This window comes from Aegilops tauschii, chromosome 4 (assembly GCF_002575655.3).
Source record: "Aegilops tauschii subsp. strangulata cultivar AL8/78 chromosome 4, Aet v6.0, whole genome shotgun sequence".
Classification (NCBI taxonomy): Eukaryota; Viridiplantae; Streptophyta; class Magnoliopsida; order Poales; family Poaceae; genus Aegilops; species Aegilops tauschii.
Genome location: NC_053038.3, coordinates 2486246 through 2503716, shown reverse-complemented (window position 1 = coordinate 2503716; position 17471 = coordinate 2486246). Strand labels below are relative to the sequence as shown.

The following is a 17471-nucleotide window of genomic DNA, read 5'->3' as shown; positions in this document are numbered from 1 at the left end:
CGGTTAGGTCCTCGACAGTGGCTATGAAGTGGGCGGTGGGTGGGAAACGAAATTCTCCATCATCAGCCTCTAGTTCGAACTGGATATCATTCGGCTGTGAGTCCCCCGCCAAGGATAGATTTTTTAATGAGTTTAGCACGTCGCCTAGTGGCGAGTGCCGGAAGATGTCCGCGGAGCTAAATTCGACAATAGATGTCCGATCAAGCTCGAGGTATGCGGACGCACATGGTTCGGAACCTGTGACCGGAGACAAGTCCGTGGTTCTGGTGACATAGATGTCACTTGAAGTTAGGTCTGTGTGCGGCTCCAATGCCGCTGAATCTGTGGCTTCCATGGCGGGGTTGAGCTTCCCATCCTCGGATGGCGCGATCTGCTCCGGATCTAAGGCCAGAGCAGCAATAGGTGCTATCTCCTGGGTATGGTCTGATGACAGATCTACATCATGTTCATCGTGGTGGCAGGGAGCGGCTGCCATGGTCTCGAATCCGTCGAAGCTCAAGTCTCCACGGATATCCGCGACGAAGTTCAAGTTTCCAAATCTGACCTGATGGCCGGGGGCGTAGCTTTCGATCTGCTCCAGATGGCCAAGCGAGTTGGCCCGCAGTGCGAAGCCGTCGAATACGAAGATCTGTCCGGGGAGGAAGACTTCCCCTTAGACAGCATCGCTGTAGATGGTCGAAGGAGCCATCAAACCTTTTGACGATGGCACAGTGGAACTCTCAATGAAAGCACCAATGTCGGTGTCGAAACCGGCGGATCTCGGGTAGGGGGTCCCGAACTGTGCGTCTAAGGTCAATGGTAACAGGAGACGGGGGACACAATGTTTACCCAGGTTCGGGCCCTCTCTATGGAGGTAATACCCTACTTCCTGCTTGATTGATCTTGATGAATATGAGTGTTACAAGAGTTGATCTACCGCGAGATCGTAATGGCTAAAAACCTAGAAGTCTAGTCTGTATGACTATGATTATCCTTCCTCTCTACGGACCTAGCCCTCCGGTTTATATAGACACCGGAGGGATCTAGGGTTACATAAAGTCGGTTACAGAGAAAGGAATCTTCATATTTGGTCGCCAAGCTTACCTTCCACGCCAAGGAGAGTCCCATCCGGACACGGGTAGAGTCTTCGGTCTTTGTATCTTCACAGCCCATCAGTCCGGCCCATAGCTAACAGGCCGGACGCCCGAGGACCCCTTAATCCAGGACTCCCTCACCCTTCCACAGGGATTTAGCTCTCACTCTTTATAACATTGCACACATAGTCTTTAGCTTTTTTTGACAGAGCAAATTCCTCCTTGCTCCATTTCCGTAGTATCTACTATGTCTTTAACCTCACCAAGTGCTTCATAGACATGCTCCAAATTTTAGTTAATCGGCACCCAATAATCCTCTATGGTACGCTCCATGCCTACTACATGCACTTTCGAACTTGAACGGCCTCTGCCGACCACCCCCGTTATCCCAGTCTGATGTACTAATGCCAACTAGCAAGGCACAAGGATCAGACTCGGTTCTCTAGATGTGTGCAACCATTGTGTTCTCAAAGAGCTTCTGTTTCCCTGCTGCCGGTAGTCCCAAATACGCGGTAGTCCAACATCCTTACAATTTCTTGATTTTAAGCAGTTTGAAGGTGGCCTTCTTCTAAGTTACGATTCGCCCTCATCTGTCACTATAGATGTTCTAGCTTTAGCCTTTAGTCCTTTCGAGTTATGCCAAAATCTGTGAAGCGATAGAAATTGACCACCTCCCGAAAACCATCCATCATCCACGTACTCCTCCCTGTGCACACCTCCAGAGTCCAGATTGATCATTCTCATCGAGCAACTCATTGAAATCACTTGCGCACAACCATGGGTTATCATGTTCTCCTCTGAGGAAATTTCCTAACAACGCAGAAATTCCAGAATTAACAAGTTAGTGTATGTATAACTGGTTGCAAGATGACAGGCATGCAACTAACTAACAATGAACTAAAATACATATTGACCACTAGGGCTTCGCCTAATCTTCTATAGCCTCGAATTATGGCCTTGCCAAGTGGTTTTCGGGTGCCCCATGACGGCCTACCAATACCCTGAGTGACTTAACCACAACCTATTTTAGAACATCCCTGCCAAGGGGCTCAGCTTAAAAGAGCTAACCATATTAATTTACCCAATACCGTGGATAGTGGCTAGTCGAGCAGATTGAATGCTTTTGCAAAGGGTGTACATCTTTACCCAAGAGTTGAGTCACACATGTCTCGCCACTTAGGAATAGACATGCTACATGTTGTGTGTCGGTCAGTCATGCAACATATACATACCATATTTTGTGTACAAATGAAGATGCCACTCGATCAATGATATGAGAACAGTGTGTCGAGTGCAGAGAATTCTACAGGAATAGAAGAATTTGCAACTTTGGCGCAAAACCCTACATGATATAGATAGAAACAAACATTGTGCCAAACTATAAATAATCTGGTAACAAGGCAAACCAAACTCAACAAAATGATATGGGCATGCTATAGTCTATGGAATAATGGGATCAATGCAATGGGATCATAATGCATATTACAATGAGAAAAGGAAACTAAACCAATTATAAAAGCCTTGTAAAAAATTCCATCCATATAGCCATGTAAGCATTACTTCGGATATGTTAGACGTGATGGCACATCCCATCTCCTGCCTAGTTGTAGATCCTATCTTGATTAGTCTCCAAGGCCCTTGTTATCCTTCTTTGATATCAGTGCAATACACGCGCCACTAAGGCTATTGTCCTCGGGGAGGCCTGAACCTATATAACCCGTGGTGTTGTCCTGATAGACCACTACATGATTCCGTCGCGTTCCTACTTCTTCGACATATCGTTGGATCAACAATTTACCAATACTCAGTAGAATTGATTAATTCCAGCTAGCATAGGAATGATTGACAAAAAATAATGTAGAAGATTTAAGCCAAAAACATCAATGTTACGTGCAATCTATTTTAATGATTTACCTTGAACAACCAATGAGTCTGATCTTGGGAGAAAATATTCAGCATACTAGAATAAATAGGAATGAGTTTATTGCCATGAATGTATCCTAATAATAATGTGCTTGGATATGGGAGAAATCATTTATCATGAAAGAACAAATATGGAAGACATTGATTGCGACCAATTTTAGTGGCCCTCTATATAAACACAAGAAACGACATCACTAGTTCTATAACATTTTACCGGAAGAACTATACAACAGAAGGAGTGTGTAGCTCTTATCCATGGCTTTTGGAAGCAAAATCACATGGGTACTAGGCATAGTGGCTTTGTTGGCCATCTTAACCACTGCCCAATCATATGATACATCAGGTAGGCACATAAACATTTTTATTTACTTGCACATATAGTTTTATATTTTTGTACCATTTGTTGGAGTTATTGTGGCGTTCTGATTATTTTTGTTGCATTACATTTTATTCTCCACAGCTCGTATAGGGAATTGTGATGATACGCCGAATTGCTCAGATGGTAAATGCAAGGATACATGTGCTAGCCAAGGTTACGAGGCAAAAGCGAGTTCTTGCGTAAAACAATTTGGAAGGACATTCTGTTGCTGTAGCAAGGATGGGTCAGAATAATGTTCTTACAAGCTCGTATGTGCAAGCAACGAAGAAGAACAATATGTATCTTCTCATGATATAATAAATGCAATAATTTACTACTATATCTTTTTGCTACAATACAAAATGTAAACACATTAAGACATGCTAAATAAACGCGATCCTTCCTGGAATGGAAACTCACGAAGCAGGTTTACAATACCTTTTGATAGTGAGTACCGCGTGATACTATATTTAGTATCATCTATCTATATCTACATCATCTATATATATATCAATATAAAAAGACCCAAAGGGGCATATCCAATTAATCTTGGCCATCAAATTATGTCAATCCAACGACCTAGACTGCTTCAATGTCAAGCGCTCAACACATTTAGCGTGCAGTTAATTTCATGCCAAAAATAGTGCTAATCACATAATAACACGTAAATAACATCCTAATTAATATCCGCATGCACTTAATATATTTCCAAATTAACATGCATTGCACGTACATTGACTAGTCAATATAAAAAGACCCAAAAAGGCATATTCAACAAATCTCAGCCATCAAACAGTGTCAATCCAATGATCTATGTTCCTCCAATGGTAACCGATCAACATGTTTAGCACGCAATTAATAACATACCAAATATAGACTATTATATAATTAACTTGTAATTGACATCCTACCTAATATTAATGTGCAATTAATTTTCTGCCTAATATCAACATGTATATATTTTGCCTGATATTGACGTGCATTGCACGTATACATATACTAGTACTAGCAAATATGTACGTGCGTTGCAATGAGAGAAAAGAATATATCACACGCATCTAGCCTAATAAGCATGACCGAAAAAACTCTCGTGCTACCCTGTGCTGGCGCACATGCTCTATATTAATGTAGCATCCCATGCGTCACCGATTATCCTCCTTTCCGCCCTCGTTGATGGGTGCCTAGCGTCCACTTGACCACAATATATCTAGACGTGGTCAATGTTGGAACAGCCCAGGAGGAGGAAGTAGACTCACGCACACAAACTCAAGGTGGAAGAAGATAATGAACACGCAGAGCATTTTTTGGTGGCACACGCACTTGCCTTTTCTCTTGTTCCTTCTCACACATACATGATGCAAATACATGGTTTTAATAGCCGGACTCACACGACTATCACGCACCCACTAACCACTAGCATGCACACACGCCGGTCAAGCCGCACCTACTTGATCCTATTTTTACTTACCACAAGCTACTTGCACGCCCATGTTCAACACTAGTACTGCCTTCCTCAACGGTCATACAACCAGGCCAAACTGCGTGCATGCAGCCTCACACTAAGTACGACCTGACCACACTAATAGTACATGTGCATGCAGGTCACATCTCTCCACATGCACTGATCACTTGGTCACCTAATACACATATACATGACTACGACCACTCATCTCCTGGCTTGCCGACCTGCTTGCGTGCACTTGCTCTATCTCTCTGCTGCTGATCCGGCCGCTACGCCATGTTGCCGAGCATGCAATTTTCTCTGTACTTGGCTGACTAATGCAACTCTACGTGGCTATTACACAACGCAACAAATTAAACATGACCTAATATTAAATGCTTAATACTAATAACAAGATTAGTTCCAACAGTCAATCTCTAGATGATGAGCTTGACCATCACATGGCACATCTGTCATTGAATCCCATCAGCGCAAGGGAATGTTTAAACTAAACTATTGAGCCGGGTGTGAGGGCTGCCCTCCGTGTCCCTTGGGCACATCCTCCATACAACATCCCCTGTACAATGCCCGTGGTTCGTTATAGAGCAAACGCCAATCACCATGTACCAGGGTTGTCTGGGTCAAGTGGCCGTGTCACGTAACAAAGGTTGCTAATGGCAAAAACAATGAATCGATTAAGGGTAGGATCATGTACGAGGCCTTGTCCACCACCACATTGAGCGGTCACTTGGCCACTTGCTAGCCACTCGCCGCCAAGGCAACTCGCTCAAGCATTAGCACAAACACCTTGTGCTCACCACTAGCGCAAGATAACCTTCTCAGTCTTTTTCACTGTTTTGACCTTATCAGGAAAATTTAGCACAAAATGAACTCTCTCCGATTTTATTTCGCGATCTGGCCCTTTTGATAACGCCACGGTTTGTGGCGTTTCTGCCCCACATGGATACGCCGGGCCACACAACGTTTCTTTCCTTAATAGATAAGTGGCAAATGGGCACTTCTTGTTGGAAACGCCGCACCCTATGACATTTGGAGTTGGGGTAGCAACGCCAAAGTCCTTGTCGTTTACAGCAACGCCATAGATGCTGGCGTTTCTGCCCTGCCATGTAGCGTTCCGAACAGGCCAGCAACTTAGGCTGGCTTGGCGTTTCCAAATAGAGCAGCAACGCCACGGCTTTTGGCGTTTTTGAAAAGGGTCAGATCGTGAAATAATTTCGTGGGGAGCTTATTTTGTGCTTAAGTTTTTTGACAAGGTCAAACCATAGAAAATCCCAACCTTGTCCACCGCCACATTCAGAGGTCACTTGGCAGCTCGCCGCCAGGGCAACTCACTCAAGCATTACCACAAACATCTTGTGCTCACTAGTAGAAGATAAATTGATGGCAACATTTTTTTCTTATAGTTTTCATATATATAGGAGGTCAACGTACATTATCTATAACAAAAGATGTTAGCTAGCAAATCGAAGCCATCCAGCAAGACGAGACACGAGCCAGCCCAATACGGGCCAACGATCGGGCGAAAAAGGATGAATGAGGCAAATATCCATTTCTACCCAAGCTCATCTGCATTCGATAAAAAATACAAATGAAAATAAAAAATTCAAAAAAATCCAAACTTTTTCATGGTAGATAATTTGGTGCGTCAGATGCGCTCCAAATTTTACATCATTTGGACATATGAGTAGTTCTCAGTAAAAAGACAAATTGGGCCAGAACAATGCAAGACCAATAAGTTTTTACAGACCCCAAAATTGCTTGTTCTGCCGAGACCTACTTAGATGTCCAAATGATCTGAAATTTCGAGCGCACCTCGCGCACCAAAACTATCTACCAGGTAAAAAAACTAGAATTTTTTTGAATCTTTAAACTATTTGTTTTGAATTTTTTTCTTCATGCAGGTGTAGATGAGTCTGGGCGCCGAATCGCTGCTCTAAGAATGAGGGGTTTGTAATATAGTCGGTGTTGTTACACAAACAATGTAATCTATACACATTATATTTACTACACTAGAAGAAATTTACTACCCAAAAATATTACATTGTCAAAAAATAACTTATGGGCGAAAAAATGGTAGTTTCTTTTGAGAAATAGCGAGGACACCCCATAAAAAATACGGTAAAAATATCAAAATATTATGTAATTTGGTTTTGTAAAACTACCGGCTGACACCCCATCACAAATCATGATTGTGCAATTTGGAGAACATGAGATAACAACAACAACACACATTTCTCCCGTTTGCTCCTGCTCATTTATTGAAGGTCTCTCTTTTGTTCTCATCCTCAGTTTGTTTATTCCCAAAGCCACTTGTTCATATTTCAATTAATTTGTCAACATATATAAATTGGTGGGAAATCGGTATGAGAGAGCAAGATGGGACTATTCAACAAAGAATATCCATGCATCCTCTTTGAAAAGGTGGCTCACGACCCATAAGAGAAGGATCACCAGTAGCCTAGAGCGATTTGATGCAGAGCAGGCCCAACAACACAATTACATGGGTCTGTTCTGATGGAAGGTAATCATCAGCGCAGAAGGAGAACGAAAACCCTATTTGACGGCGATCTCTATTTGGCGCGTAGGTCGAGTAATTGTACCCTCTAGACCAGTCACTCTCTTGTTCAACCTTGCAATATCTTTGGCAAGCTTGGTGATAACACTCTGAGCCCTGCCCTGCCATTCATCATCCAACCACTTAACATAGACTAACATAGACACAATCCTCATATCCCTATGAATGTTTCCTTGGATTAGTCAATGGGCCCAGAGGGTATACATTAACTTTTTTTACTTTGCACTAACCTCTAATGGGAAGAAGAGAAACTGTCTTCCTATGTCAAATCCATTCTTGCATACACGTCATGTGGGGGTGTTGCAATTGTTGCGATTGGCGTGCAGCGGAGTTGCAACCACAAAACCAATTGCTATGATTGTTGTCATTTTTTGATAGAATCAGAGACCATGGGGCTGTAGCCGGCGCACAGAGAAACTTCATCTGGCAATGGCAAATGCTAGGATCGGCGACCGAGAAAGCGACAACCGACGACCAAAAAAGCTTCAACCGGAGACAGGAAGCTGGGGGCTGGGATCGCGCAACCGTAAAAGCTGCAATTGGTGGAAGAGGAAGCTACAACCGACAAATGGACAAGCTTCAACCTGGGGACATTGATTGTTTTTGCTGGGACCTACAACAGCTATTTTGCTATGACAGGCAAACGTTTTTGCCGGGATCGTCATTGAGTTTTGCTGCGACTTGCAAAAGATTTTGCTGGGACCGTCTACTGCAGCGTGTATAAGCACAACGACGGGGTGGATGCTGCGACAGCTGCAAGGTTCTCGGCGAGAACGAGGAGACTGCAGTTGCGGGCAAGGATTCGTGTTGGAACCAGCGAGAGCCGGTGATGCAAGCTCCATGGAGCGATGTTTTCGAATGCGGGAAGGAGGTTTTGCAAGGGTGGCGAGCGGCGGCGAGATGGTAGTGCGGCGGTGCTTCGAGCTCGGTAGCCTCACGCGTGCCCATGGTGGGTATCGACGACGATGCGTTGCAGCTTGTCAAGCGGGGCATATCAATGGCTAGCAGATATCGCATCGTATGGCGTGGGATGCGACCGGCCTTATATTTTTGGATATGGGCTATGAGTTTCTAAAACAGATGTGTACATCTATCCACAATTTCTAGTCTGACATAGTGGTAGTTTTGATGCCATATCATTTCTATAATTGGAAATCTAGAAGACAATATATACGCCATCCGTTCTGGAATATAAGGTGCATAAATTTCTCTGGAAGTCATGCAAATGTTTTAGAACAGGATTATTGAATGAAATATTAACATCTGCAATGAAAAAAAACAAATATGAAATAAGTTTTCGTAATGGATCCAATGATGCAAATTTGGTATTATAGATATTAATACTTTTTTTTGCAGAAAAACTTCCAATCTATTCATCTTCAATCATGGCAGTACAACGAACACCAGAAATAAAAAATTCATCCAGATCCGCAGACCACCTAGCGATGACTACAAGCACTGAAGCGAGCCGAAGGCGTGCCGCCGTCATCACCCCTCCATTGCCGGAGTCGGGCACAACTTGTTATAGCAGACAGTCGGGAAGTCGTCGTGCTAAGGCCCCATAGGACCAGCGCACCAGAACAGTAACCGCCGCCGATGAAGAATAACGTAGGTTGGAAGGATTCAACCCGAAGACACACGAATGTAGACGAACAACGACGAGATCCGAGAAAATCCACCAAAGATAGATCCGCCGGAGACACACCTCCACACGCCTACCAACGATGCTAGATGCACCGCCGGAACGGGGGCTAGGCGGGGAGACCTTTATTCCATCTTCAGGGAGCCGCCACCGTCTCGCCATCCTGAGCAGGACACAAACCCTAACAAGACAGGAAAAAAACGACTGAAAACGGAGCCCTCCCGCCGGCCCTTGGCAGGATCCACCGCCCCTCCATGGCCCTAGGGCCACCGGAGACGAGGCAGACCTGCGGCGGCGCCGGCGAGAGGCAGAAACCCTAGCTTTCTTTCTTTGAAGGAGGAGATATTAATACTTTTTTAAATCTAAAAACATAGTCAAACAGGCACAAGTTTGACTTTTAACAAAGCAATACACCTTATATTTTGGAACGAAGGGAATATGAAGCAAACATGGGATCATGTGTTTAGAAACTGATGATATCAGACAATACATCAGTGCATCCTGGTCAAAGATGCTATTGGTTGCTGGCATCATCGGCAGCGTATTGCAAGTACAAATCATGTAGGCGAAGGGCGGTTGACGCGATGCAGCATTATATATGCATTGTTGTCATCGACACGACATGCAATGCATTTTTTGTGGAGGTACATATATAAATACAGAGGGCACTAGGCCTATAATCGTAAGCGCATGCAATAATCACAAGAGATAGAGCAATTGCAGTACAAGCAGTTCTTGGCTCGACTTCTTCCTCTCATCTGCAGGTTAATTTGCTAATGAACCCTGATGACTAATCACCCATGGAATCTCTCTCTCTCTCTCTCTCTCTGATCATCCATGCATGATGACTGCATGCGTTGTTCAATTATTTTCTATGTATGCTTGATTATTAATCCTCAGTAATCGTATTATCAGGGAAAGACATGCCGAGGGAACTGCATTCAAACAAGTCGGCGTGGCCGGAACTGGTGGGGGTGCCTGCCGGTGAAGCCATTAGAGTTATCGAGACGGAGCGGCCGGACGTGTTTGCCTTTATATGGGCCGAGGGTGAACTGGAGCCGCCAAATATCGAATATAACCGCGTCCTCGTCTGGTGCTACGCTGGCGACCCGCCAATCGTCTCCCGGACTCCGGTCATCGGATAGACCACACGCCATGTAATCCTGGCTCGAATAAACTAAGTAAATAATGCGAGTGCATCTGATTCCGTTCGCCGTTAATTCAAGTTTTATTTCTAGTGTGTCTAGTTTGATGATTGATCTGCTTGCATACATGTTTTAAACCTTCCATCATACATCGTCGTGCTCATACTACCTTGTAATATGTATGGAACAATAAATAAATGGCTCTTCTTCCATTTGCTGGATAGTCTGTTTCGTCTAGATTTATGATTACTCGCAAATGCTTGTTAATATTCCTCTAGTTTGCATTAGGTAGGACCAACGAAAAAAATAGCGCGCTACAAAATATAGCGAGGCCCTTCTCTAAATGCTACACAAGTTATAGCGCGCTAATAGCATGCTATATTTCAGAATAGCGTTTGCAAAAAAAATTCAAATATATCTAGAAATAAAGTATTTAAGCAACTAAATTTTTCATACGAGCAAGCAATATATGCATAAGGGCCAAATCCAGCACATAAAAGTAGTAAGTCTCAAACAGTTTCAATAGTTTCTAACATCAACAACTACAATTTTAAAAGTCTCTAACATCAACAAACATCAACAGCGACCCTGGGCAACAACAACCATAGTCTTTAACATCAACAACTACAATTTTAAGGTAAGTCTCTTCAACAACCATAGTTTTAAGAGTCTCTAACATCAACAGCCACCGGGGCAGCAACAATACAACACAAAATGACACACAGACTTTTAAGATAGTCTACACCAACAGCCACCGAAGGCAACAACATTACAACATAGCACAATGAGATTATTCAGAATCACTCACTGGTAAATGCATGTCATCATCTTCCGATTCAGAAGAAGACTCAGCTGATTGCAACTCATCATCACGATAAATAGGAAGCAACTTCTTCTTCTTCCTAGGACGAGATTGAGACACTATCTTTCTTTTTGATGGAGCAACTTCTCCTTCTAATGTTGGTTCTACAACTTGTACATCTTCAGGTTCAAATCCTGTTTGCACTCCTTCAATAGGCACAACACCAGTGATCCACTCATTGCCTTCATCTTCTACAACATCTACAAATGTGTGGTCCTCAATTGGGTCCCTGTTTTTCATCCCTCTCTTTTGCTTTAGTTTGGAGTTGAACTTGATGAACACAAGGTCTCTCATTTTGTCATGAAGTAGCCTATTGCGTCTTTTTGTGTGAATCTGTAGGTGATGGGATTAGAGCAATGATATCTTAGTATGAAAAAACAACGAAACCAATGCAAGAAAAGTATGACAAAGATACCGGGTTGTCCTTCTAATGTGACAATGAAGAACTGATAATTAGCACATTCTTCTTCCACTTCTTAAAAGCAAAAGACTATTCTGGTTAACATTCTTCTTCCTCTTCTTAAAAGCAAAAGACTATTCTGGTTATGAGTTGTTCAAACATGATACTGGTTAAGATTCAAACATGATGCTCAAGGTAGCATGACAATTGACAAGCACCAAATAGTCCTACTATAAGTACTAAAACGTATGTCAAGGATCTTTCTACTTCAATCAACACATGGATAGACAATAAACAAGTTGACATATGGCATGCATCTTTCTGACCTGCTGAAAAACACTGAAATTCCTCTCACAAGCCGAGGAGCTGCATGTCAAACTCAAAATCCGCATCGCCAATACCCTGAGATTTGGTGCACTTGACCCATGATTGGACCACCAATCAGCTTCATTAAGAGTAAAAACCGGAGTTAAGAAAGCATTGCAAGTTCTGATTTGAGAATGGAGAAAAAATTAAATGTAAATATGCACCTGGATCCTACATCTTTCTATGAATAACTGAATATACAGGGATCTCCTTCTGAATCCTACTTCCCTTTGTTGGTGCTCTTGCCGGCGTTCACCTGGTGGTGCCCTTGCCGGCGGCATAGCGGGAGACGGGGAGGGCATGGAGATGGCACAAGGGAAAGTGGGTATGTGACGGTGTGGATGCTTGATTACCTGGTGGTTGACTTGCCGACGGTGCGGTTGACATCGCCCGTCTGTGCTAGGAATAGGATGGAGTCGACATGGAGGACGCCGCCGCCGCGAGATGATGATGCCGCCGCTGCTCATGTGAAGATGTTGCCGCCGTGCTGATGACTAGATGTTGTCGCCGCCTGCGCTCACGCCCAGATGTTGCCGCCGCCGCCGCCGCTCATCTGGGCTGGGAACTGGGAAGGGGATGAGATGTGAGAACTAGGGTTAGCCAGTTAGATGGGAGACTGATAAAAGGAGTGGGCCTGCTGGGCCTGCTGGGCTGTGCTTATTTTAGTTTTGCATGGTCTGCACGTTATAACGTTAAAACGCTACAACGTTATAGCGTGTGTAGCGCGCTAATTACGCGATTAGCGCCGTAGCGGCCGATTTTGTCAAAACGTAACGTCTCCCTTCCGAATATGCTATAACCGCGCTATAACCGCGAAATAGCGTGCTATTTTTTTCGTTGGGTAGGACACAAGAATAAGGCATCTGTACTGACTTGCCTCAAATTTCCTCTGCATATGATCATTTGTTGGGTGAGCTGGCCTCAAGCAAATTGGTTTACCTTTGTGAAACACTACGTCGAAGGAATTTCAAAAGCTAAGCCAATCTACTACCAATACCTATAAAAGCAAGATTATTTGTGTGAATCCATATGATCAAAGCTATTCAACCACATTACCGAATGTCCCTCATGGCTCTAATGATGTATCCTCCACATTACCGAAAATACTTAAAACAACATATTAATTGTAATTGGACTTGAAAACAACACTAACTACAACTGACTTAGAAACAACGTTAATGGCACATTTATTTTGCAAGCCACATTAACAACATTAATCGCTTCCTCTCACCTCAATCATACCAGGCCATCACCAATTCGCTACTACTTACAAAGAAAGATCTAGCTTTCACTATCACCTTGTTCGCTCGATCGCTTCATCAAGCCTTCCCAACGTCATATATAATCAATTGCAACAAAGAAATCAATATATGTCCTTTTGTTTCCTCCCCTAACGACTGGCGACGTTGGTGGGGAGGAGAATCCCGGTGCCTCAGCTCCCATTAGTATTTAGGTTAGGGTTTTTATTCTTTGCAGGCGTGACACTCAGACGGATGGTTGCGCTTCTTCGGGTTTGTCTTCCGGGCTCCGGTTCTCCTTGAGTTCGTCCGTCTAGACGTAGTCGATAACGCTCCGGCGTATATTCATGCCATGTTCTTGGGGCGGTGAGGTCAATGTTTCTCGTCTTGTGACAAGATTTGGTCGGGTCTATGCAAGGGTTCAATGGAGACAACCGCGGCTGCGGGGCGCTGGTTCTTAGGGGCACATGCATGATGACTTCCCGGTTGTCATCGACAAAGTCAAGGCGGCTTCGGTAGAGGAGCGGCGACGGCCGCGTGTCGGCGGCTCGTTCTGGCGGAAATAGTGGTCGGTGGTTATGGAATCCTGATATAACTTTTATTATATTTGAGATATTTTGTACTTCCGTTGAACTACGATAATAGATCTTATGATTTTGACACACAAAAAAGCCACCCCCCTCCCCCCCGCGCGTCTTGTTTCTATTTTTTTCCGTCTTCAACTCCCATCGTTTTTTGTTACGAATGGGTACCCACCCCATGCACCCAGGTCTATTGGGTCACCTCCCCACCTCCCATTCCCCCTTTTCCATTGAGCATTCCCGCCCCGTCTCCTATATCTCCCCGATCCGACACCACATCCCATCTCCTCTCTGATCTCTCCTTGATTCAGCGTCACACTACATCTCTCCTGTTCCACTCCCTGTAGTCATGGTGAAAGTCGTGGTCGACGCTCCTGTTGTACCACGCGCCATCCGTACAATGAAAACCACCACTATCCATGCGCCTCCATTGGCATGCCTCCTTTGGTGTCTCGCCTCCCATTAATGCCTTCCTTCATGTCGCGCCGAGTCATACATAGGATTCTACATGTGCCCATCCTCCTCTCAACGGAGCTGCCGCCACCAAGGATGAGAAATGTCTGTGACTGCTGCCACCGAGGACGGAGTTGATGGACTGTACCGCTACAGCTATCGAGGCTTACCGCCGAGTGCACCAATGTTACCGCCTAGGCTGGGGTGCCCACATTCCTACAGTGTTGCCTCAGTCATTTGGCTGTCCGGGAAAGTAGTTTAGGATGAACTAAAGTCCATCCCTCTCATCTGGTATTTGATGTACGAGTCCTTTTTGTGCTAATGAACAACATGCCATTCTTGTGCTAATCTATCCTGGACACTACAGGGAGTATCTGAATGCATGATTGCAGCTATAACAGTGGTTTCTACATATTGTACGTGATATATATTCCTTGAGTTTTTTTCTCATCTTTTGGTAAAAACGACATATCTTCTCGAAGAAGTAGTATGCAATTGTTGACGACACTTTTTCTCTTGCATGAGACGACTCAAATGAAAAAGTGTTGAACATGAAATTTCTTTGTCTCGTTGATATTCCTATCCTCTTTGGCCCTTGATAAACTAAAATCCCAATTCTTGTGAAAGAAAATAAGAACAAAATTCACCATGGAGATGAAGAGAATGGTTCTGGATTTTTGGTACAGAAAAAGGTAAGAAGAATACGCAAAAGAGAATAACTAGCAGCAGATGGACATACATATCCTTTGCATCTTGCCCTATTAGTCATCTTCATCTTCATGCTCCGACTGAACCTGCCATGCGAAATTGAACAACAAGAAGAAATAAATTCCGATTTAGCTAAGTTCTGATTTTGCGAATGCAGATTTTCTTCTGGGTGAAATCCTAAGATCTATGATAGGGCGACGATGGCGCTTGTGCACTATTTCCTTCTTGGAGGTGTCGCTTTTGGAGAATTTGGACTTAGAGTGTTGTCTTGGTGGTGGTTCGTGCTGCAGTGACAACGAATCGATCACTGTAGCGGGATCTTTCGTTTTTTCTTCTTCTTTTTGTTTTTGGGTTGCGTGCATCTGTAATGTCTTTAGGACATCTCGTCGTTGTAGAGGCCGGGTGTAATTGGTATCTCCGTGATATTAATATATTTCCTTTGTCAAAAAAGAAAAAACGTGCATACGATTGAAACTATGATGGAACCGATGATAGATATGAGATTACTCATATCGGACAGAGCAATCGAACTATACATTACCAACAAACTTGGCTCCATATTTGTCTCCATGTTGTAGGGTTTACTTGTGAAATTCTGCCATATGTCTCCTTTAGTTGCTGCAGCATCTTCCTCTGATCGGCTGCTCTGCCCTTTTTCAAGAGATCGAACTGGAGAAGAGCGCATGCATCATGCAGTAGATTCAGTTTGAGAACCTGAAACCTAGCAGGTTGACCGACTTGCTGTTTAACAATTACCTAGACAAATTGAGAGCAGCAAGAGCTGCCTAAATGAAATGGAACTTCATTTGACCATATATTTGCACTGCATGCACAACAAACAGCAGAGTAACCTACAAGTACCAAAATTATCGGGGGCCCCCCATTTCATATAATGATTTAGTGAAATCCTAAACAAACATAAACAACAGAAGGTTGAGTGCATACTGTTTCCCAGCAGCTAAATTCCTGCTGCTAGCTATGTAGAGTACAGAAGGTCTGGGAAACATGCTACTCTCAACACCTTCCTAGTGACAAACCAGTTGGATCATTCTGGTGAAAATCTGTGCAGAACTTTTGCCACTCTACAAAGAAAATGCTCTATGTATCTCTGGAATAGGAAATACCATTGCATTCTAGAGTGATAAATGGAAGGATCAAGTTCTTCATCACAGCTATATATCCTCAACTTTACTCCTACTGCAATGAAACAGAGATCACGCTCCAGGCTGTTTTAGCACTGCCAAACACTGAAGGTATGTTTTAACTCCCACTCTCCTCCCAAGCATATCAACTTTTTTTTTTGACGGCGCTACGGCGGGCTTACGCCGGCCTGAACCTTTGCATTAATAACCAGATAATATTTGCAGCAGAGGAACAGAGGAGGGAGGAGGAGCAGAGGTATCCGGCTTTAGTTTACAATCTCATAGATAGGTGAAACAACATGGTACCCCAGTCGCGCAGCAAACCTTGCGCTTGCTCATTATTACATCTGCTAGACCAAGCAGAACATCATCAGCGGCAGAACGAGCGATGAGGTGAACCGGTCGAGTGTCATCCCTGAAGACTTTTGCATTCCTTCTTTTCCAAATGTTCCAAAGGATGGCGAGGATTATTGTAGAGCGAATTTTATTCTGCATGTCGTTGGCCCAAAGATCCCAAAGATCTGCGGGTATACCTGGAGTGAGAGAGGAGAGTTCTCCCCACAGAGTAGTGAGCTCCGGGCAGTGCAGAAGCAGGTGGTTTACGAACTCCGTCCCCGGACAGAGAGGGCAAGCCGGAGAAGTTGTGATGCCTCTGTGAAAACGCCGTTCGTTGGTGAAGAGACGATTCTTGTTTGCCAGCCAGAGGAAAATTCTACATTTGTTTGGAGCGTAATTCTTCCAGATGGCCATTGCCAAGGGATCGATAGGCTCTCCCACCCACAAAGATTCCGATAAGTCATTGAGTGGTTGACCAACTCTCGCCTCATCATGACAGTCAGTTTTCGGCTTTCTCTACTGAGGTGCTTGACCAGATGAACCGGAAGCACAATCGCAGTAGTTCTCCCTTTACTACCCTAGCCGATAGAGCGGAACATAAGGTAGCAAGCACAGGAGCCGGGCAACCCAACTATTGACCCAAGACATGATTCGGAGCTGATGCATATAAGACCAAACTCGCGACGCCGAAGTAAGCTAATAAGCTGTTCGGACTTGTCGGCAACTCATTTGTTCCCATACCGAGCCCCTGGCAATTTTGTGCCGAGGTGTGTGTGAAACAACCAAAGGAGCAAAATTCAGTTTTTTTACAAAAAAGCAAATACTGAATACGGATTATGTTCACGGGACCTGAGTGATATGCCAATCGTTATTTTACAGATAACAACGCCGCCATCCCGGCTATTTGACATGCCAGGGGTCGAAGGCTGAGGAAAAAGGCACTTTACTGGCTCGAAATAGAGAGTGCGGTCTACAAAAAGTTGTTTTGGACCTCCTGTCGCACGTCTGCGCCGCCTTTCCTCGGTAAAGGGATTCCTTAACAGGAATAACCTTTGGGTGAATGTACGAACCCGGACTCCGATAGAGTCAATGAGATGACCAGCCTTTGAGCCACCTGTGGTAAAGGATAATGAAAAAGAAAGAGTAGTTTCACTACGGGAAACAGCTAATTTGCAGTCAAGGGGCGTCTTTGCCGTCAGCTTTTCAT

At 44.1% G+C, this 17471-nt stretch overlaps 1 long non-coding RNA gene across 1 annotated transcript; it reads left to right on the top strand.

The window, feature by feature from the left end:
* Positions 1-428: 428 nt before the first annotated feature.
* On the top strand, positions 429-3694 carry LOC141021141 (uncharacterized). Its single transcript, XR_012181150.1, has 2 exons — positions 429-3339; positions 3457-3694. It is a non-coding gene; the product is annotated as an uncharacterized lncRNA (long non-coding RNA).
* Positions 3695-17471: the final 13777 nt, after the last annotated feature.